The 7,144-nt window shown below is 40.3% G+C and overlaps 1 pseudogene; it reads left to right on the top strand.

Moving 5' to 3' along the window:
• The first annotated feature begins 3,271 nt into the window (after nucleotides 1–3,271).
• On the top strand, nucleotides 3,272–4,202 carry LOC135886171 (olfactory receptor 13A1-like; annotated as a pseudogene).
• Nucleotides 4,203–7,144: the final 2,942 nt, after the last annotated feature.

Here is a 7,144-nt window from a genome sequence, read left to right as displayed (position 1 = left end):
TGATAAGTCTTCTCTGTTTACAATTATATTTTGAGACTTATCAGTTAGCCATCTTTTAATCCATTTAATGTCTGGCATCTTCATTTAATATCGTTCTTATTTTTTAACCAAAATATCATGTAGTATCAAGGAAAATGCCTTACAGAAGTCTATTACATCAACACTATTACATTTAGCAACAAAGTTGTAAGCTCATCAAAAAGGGATATCTAGTTAATTTGACAGGATCTATTTTCCATAAACCCATATTGATTGGCATTAATTATAATACCCTCTTTTCTAATCGAGTCCCGTATTAGCTGTTACAGTATTTTGCCCATCATCGATGTCAGACCAACAGGCCTATAACTAACTGGGTCGTCCTGTTTACCCTTTTTAAATATTGACACAACATTAGCTGTCTTCCAGTCTTCTGGAACTTCCTCGATGTTCCAAGACTTATTGAAAAACAGCATTAACAGTCCAGCAAGCTCCTAGGTCAGCTCTTTTAAAATTAACTTTAGTAACTGTTTTAACTTTAATATCCTCCTGAGATACTAGTGGAATGGCAAGATTATTATCATCATGATATGATGACAATACATCATCTGTTCCCCCCCGCAATACAGATCAGAAATATTTATTGCAATCTTCTTCATTTTCGGCATTATTATTGATAATTCTACTATCTCCAACTAGTAATGGACCGATACCATTGTCAGAATTCTTTTTGTTGCTATTATACTTTAAAAACTTGTTATGGTGCCTTAACTCTGCTGGGCATAGATTTCTCCTTGTGTCTCTTTGCTTCCCTTATCAGTTTTCCACAGTTCCTAACATCTCATCTATATGTATTACTATCAACCTGAGCAAAGTAACTAGGTTGACCTAAGTTTTAGGTCTAGACCAGGCCTTTGTTTCCCAAGTGGAAAGAGTTGGAAAATAGTATAAAGTGAGGGGGAAAACTTTCATTTTTTAAAGTAACTTGAGCTGTTTAAGAATTTTCTGTAGAAATGCTTTTTTTTTTAACAGAAAATGTATTTTCTGAAAGAAAGAAAAAAATCCAATGAAACTTCCTAAAGGTTTTGATTTTCTATCAGGAAAACTGAAACATAATATTTATTCTGAGTTGAGCTGGCCTGAATCAAAATGTTTCAATATGCTGAACTGAATAGAAGCATTTCATTTTTGCCTCATGAGAGTTGCAGTTCAGGTACTTCATGCCCCAAATACCCTTATGGCCCAGGCACCTTGGCTAGACAAAATGTCCCATGATGCACATGGTTCACCAAACCCAAATGAAACATTTGATTTGGGAATGAAATTTCCAAATAAAAATTTCTGAAACTTTTATTTCTGCATCAAGTTTCAATATTTCAACTTTTCATCTGAAAACATCTGCTCAAAGTGCAGCAGCCTTCAAAAAAGTGAACAGAATGTTTGGAATCAATAGGAAAGGGATAGATAATAAGACTGTCTGGTGTCCCGCCAGCAGATTACCCCAACGGGCCGCGTGTGGCCCATGGGCCGAAGGTTGCCCACCCTTGATCTATCAGAATATTAGCATATTAGAATATTAGGGTTGGAAGAGACCTTAGGAGGTCATCTAGTCCAATCCCCTGCTCAAAGCAGGACCAACACCAATTAATTCATCCCAGCCAGGGCTTTGTCAAGCCGGGCCTTAAAAACCCCTAAGGATGGAGATTCCACCACCTCCCTAGGTAACCCATTCCAGTGCTTCACCACCCTCCTAGTGAAATAGTGTTTCCTAATATCCAACCTAGACGTCCCCCACTGCAACTTGAGACCATTGCTTCTTGTTCTGTCATCTACCACCACTGAGAACAGTAGAGTTCCATCCTCTTTGGAACCCCCCTTCAGGTAGTTGAAGGCCGCTAACAAATCCCCCCTCCCTCTTCTGCAGACTAAATAACCCCAGTTCCCTCAGCCTTTCCTCGTAAGTCATGTGCCACCGCCCCCTAATCATTTTCGTTGCCCTCCGCTGAACTCTCTCCAATTTGTCCACATTCCTTCTGTAGTAGGGGACCAGGAGTAACAATTGGGTAAGGCCTTGTAGGTCTTACTACATAGTACTATCCCCATACACGCCATATCTATCTATCTATCTATCTATCTATCTATCTATCTATCTATCTATCTATCTATCTATCTATCTATCTATCTATCTATCTATCTATCTATCATGTAATATCTAGGTTGCTGTTATATCGAAAGACTTTATAATTACCTATACTGGTTTGCTTTTGCATGTCTGGACATGTTATTTAGATAATGTGGGACCTAATTATTTGTAAAGTAATTTTTTTAAATTATTAACTCAACTTTAAATATATAGACTAAATCATGCTATTTATTCAGATTTCTTTTTAAAAAATGAATAGATAGATAGATAGATAGATCAGAGGAGTAGAAAGACTCAGCTAACATGTGGAGTCAATTTGTATAGACTGGGATTTCCTGTCAAAGGGGGTTGGTGCCTAACCGCTTAGACTCCCTCAAAAATCCTAGCTTGTAACTCTAGCTCTAATAATTGACCTATCTAGACAAAATATTGCTGTTCATCATTTGCAATGACATGGAGTCTGATTTTCTTCAAACTCGCACTGGTGTAAATGATGAATTACTCCACACTGAAGTGGATGGAGATCACTTGTTTTAAAAGGGAAAAAAAGAGTAATTTTTTTAGCAATGAGGGTAATAACCACAGAGACAATTTGCCAAGGGTTGGAGTGGATTCTCCATAACTGGCAAATTTTAAATCAAGATTTTTTTTTCCCTAAAAGTTTTGCTCTATGAATTATTTTGGGGGAGTTCTGTGGCCTGTGTTACACAAGAGATTGGACTAAATGATCTCACTGGTTTCTTCTGGCCTTTGTTCCACAAAGTGCTACTTGAAACTCGCTCTAGTCCCTTCATTATGATGTGGATACTTTTAAAATGTGTGGTGTAATGTGCCTCATTCTTATCTCCCCTAGGCTAATTTCACATTAATTTCACTGGAAGATTTATACTAGGTCCTTCAAAGTCAATGGGCCAGCTGTCCAGCTGTTATGAATTGGTGTATGGTATTGAAATCAATTAGTCAGAACCCTGCTGGCATAAACTGTCATAGCTTCATTGGAGTCCATGGACGAGATCCACAGCTGGTGCAAATCAATCTCTTTCCTTTGGCTTCTGGTCTTCTTTAGAATGACACTAATTGACATCAGCTGAATGTCTGGTCCAGTGAGCTGATTTATGTCAACAGGTGAGGAGTAGTGGAGATTCGGAAATGAAGAACCAATCCTCTGTCACAGAGTTCATCTTGGTGGGTCTGTCCAGCCTCCCTGAATACCAGATGTTCCTCTTTGTGTTATTCACCTTCATCTACATGGCAGCCCTCACTGGAAACCTCCTCATAGTCCTCACTATTACTACCAGCACCAGCCTCCACACCCCCATGTATTTCTTGCTTATCAACTTGTCCTTGATAAACCTTTTATCCATCTCAGTGTCCATTCCCAAAATGCTACACAACCTTCTGGAGCACAAGAAGACCATTGCGTTCTTAGGTTGCATTACACAGATCTACCTCTTCACTTGGACTCTGGGAAGTGAAGCACTGGTCCTTGCTTCCATGGCTTTTGACCGTTATGCTGCTGTCTGCCACCCTTTGCATTACACCATCATCATGAGGAAGGAGGTTTGTGTTGGGTTAATCGCTGGCGTATGGATAGCAGGGGTGATCAATTCTGCAGTCAACACTGGATTTGTGCTCCAGCTTTCTTTCTGCGACTCAAACATAATCAATCAATCATTTCTTTTGTGAATTGCCACCAGTGCTAAAACTCTCCTGCTCAGACATCAGCCTCAATGAAACCCTGACTTTTCTGGCTGACACGGTCTTTGGGATGGGGAGCTGTGTGGTAACTTTAACGTCCTATTACTTCATTCTGAGAACTATCTTGAAGATTCGCTCCACAGAAGGCAAGAAGAAAGCCTTCTCCCACCTCATAGTCGTCATCTTATACTACTCCACAGCCATTTACACTTACATACACCCCTCTTCAGCCTACTCTCCAGACAGAGACAAAGTGATCACTGTCCTATATTCAGTTATAACTCCAGCACTCAACCCGATCATATACTCTCTGAGAAACAAAGAGGTCAAAGAAGCCCTCAAGAAACTGATGAGAAGACTTGGGCTATATCAAAGAGAATAACATTATCTATCTATCTATCTATCTATCTATCTATCTATCTATCTATCTATCTATCTATCTATCTATCTATCTATCGTACTTATCAGTATAATATTTATGCACTGAAAAAGATTTGTTCTTGAAAGTTCTTGCAATTGTACTTACTTTTCAGATAGAATACAACATGTTTGTCACTGTTGATAATTAGTTGGATATCCCTGTAATATATCTGGGAACAGAGAATGCAGGTTGGGAGATGCTTTCTTTAAAAGTAGTGACTCAGAGAAAAATTTAGGGATTAACACATGCAATTGCCTCAACATGAGGTTTGTGTGATGCTTTGGCAAAAAGGGCTAACATTATCCTTGGATGTATAAAAAATGGAATATCATGTAAGAAAGTCAACTTGACTCTATACATAGCATTTTTGAGACCACTACTGGAATACTGTGTCCATTTTGGGAAGATGAGGCTGTTACAGAAGCTAAATGAATTCTTTGCATCGGTCTTCACTGCAGAGGATGTGCGGGAGATTCCCACACCTGAGCCATTCTTTTTTGGTGACAAATCTGAGGAATTGTCCCAGATTGAGGTGTCAATAGAGGAGGTTTTGGAACAAATTGATACTTTAAACAATAATAAGTCACCAGGACCAGATGGTATTCACACAAGAGTTCTGAAGGAACTCAAATGTGAAATTACAGAACTACTACATGTGATTTGTGACCTATCATTGAAATCAGCTTCTGTACCAGATGACTGGATAGCTAATGTGACACCAATTTTTAAAATGGGCTCCAGAGGCAATCACAGCAATTACAGGTCTGTAAGCCTAACTTCAGTACCAGACTAACCGGTGGAAACTATAGTAAAGAACAGAATTATCAGACACAGAGACTAACACAATTTGTTGGGGAAGAGACAACATGGTTTTTGTAAAGGGAAATCCTGGCTCACCTATCTATTAGAGATCTTTGAGAGGGTCAACAAACATGGTGACAAGGGGGATCCAGTAGATATAGTGAACTTGGACTTTCAGAAAGCCTTTGACAAGGTCCCTCACCAAAGGCTCTTAAACCAAGTAAGCAGTCATGGGATAAGGAGGGAAGGTCCTCTCATGGATCAGTAACTGCTTAAAAGATAGGAAACAAAAGGTAGGAATAAATTATCAGTTTTCAGAATGGAGACAGGTGAATAGCAGTGTCTTCCAAAGATCTATACTGGGACAGTGCTGGTCAATATAACTAGGAATGTAACTAGGAAGCTTTAGTGTATTGTTCATTTGGGAGCAGCGACCCTGTGAATACTACAAGTGCCCAGTGCACCAAGAGCTGCACACTCCGGGGGGATGCTTGGAGGGCGTTAGGGCTGGAGTGTGTCTATTGCTAACTGGTAAAGGGACAGCAGAGCCTGTGTAGGCTGATCGGGCAGCGCTTCTGATGCCCACAGTGAGTGCAGTCAGGGAGTTGACCTATGGCACAACCAGTCTTCCTCATGCTCAGGGCAGGTGGTAGCGAGGTGCTTCACATTCCTTGGAACCCCTGGGAAGCATCACAGTCTCCTGAGGACTGTTAAGTATTAGTGTAACTAACATCTTAGTAGAGGGTCATCTGGGTGAAGTTTAATGGCCTGCGATATACAAGAGCTCAGACTGGATGATCTAATGGTCCCTTCTGGCCCACGAATCTAGGAATCTAGGAATTTTGCCATCACTCCTCCTGTGTTTAAATGACTCCATCATACTCAGAGGAGCATTGTTAACTTTTCTATGCCTCCCATGCTTTGTCTGTGTTGTCTTCCTACTCTATGGGGCATGGACTGTTTCTCACTGAGTGTTCCTACAGTGCAGAGCACATTGGAGCCTTGATCTTGATTGGGACCTGTAGTTCCTATAGTAATACATGATAACGATGATGGATGATGTAAACATGCTGGTTAACTTTCATTCCAGGGTACCATCAAGCTCTAAACTTTTCCTTTCTCCTAAACTGTAAACAGGGAGCCCTGGGTTCTGTTCCTGGCTCTGCCATTGACCTACTGTGTGAACTTGAGCTAGTCTTTTTTCTTCTTGGTGCCTCAGTTTCCCCTCCCACCCTTTGACTGTCTTCTCTATTTTGATTGTAAGGTCTTTGCTGCAGGGGCTGTCTCTTATTCTGTTTCTGTACTGTGTATAGTACAAAAGAAACCTGATCTTGGGTAGGGCCTTTAGGTGCTATATCATTAGTAGTATTATTAGTAGTATTAATAATAATAATTAATAATGTCAATATATTTTATTCATATTAATCATTCTTATTTCACAGAGTAGCTGCCCCTGTCTGAATTTGTTTCTCTAACTGATCTGCGAGAGTTTGACACAGCTATTGGACTTAAAGCACAAATTAAATCAGGACTGTGTGATAGTGATCACTGTGGTCATTTCTGGGCTTAAAAATCCACACATCTATGAATGATTATCTCCTTCTATCCAGTTCCTCTTCTGTCTCATTCCTTCTCCTCTGCTGCTATCTAATGATCACATAATGCAAACCGAATTTCTTTGCTATCACCTGCATGCTTCATCTTTTCTCTTTACCGTTATATTATGATACTGCATTGGTCAATCAGAATTCCAAATCTCCTTGGGGCACTCTGAATTTGGACTGGATAGTGGTGTCACAGGCCCCCACAGAGATTGGCCTTTTTATTGTTAATCCATCAGCAAGTATGGCTTGTGGGCCCCAATCCTGGTAACCCTGAGACCAATGGGAGATTGGCTTTGATCGTCTTGGGGCCAGGTTTGGGGCCCATTGTTTGGGATTACAATGTCTGTGCTTCTGAGCACTGCAGTGTCTGAACACTCCACCACCCATGAAAAATGTCACCTCCTACCATTCACATGAGGTAGGGAAGGAGCTTTATCCTAATTCCAAATGGAAGGGAATTAAGGCACAGATGGCTGTATCCTCAGATGCTGCAAATCT

Source organism: Emys orbicularis, chromosome 12, assembly GCF_028017835.1.
Source record: "Emys orbicularis isolate rEmyOrb1 chromosome 12, rEmyOrb1.hap1, whole genome shotgun sequence".
NCBI lineage: Eukaryota > Metazoa > Chordata > Testudines > Emydidae > Emys > Emys orbicularis.
This window is presented reverse-complemented; position numbering and strand designations above follow the sequence as displayed.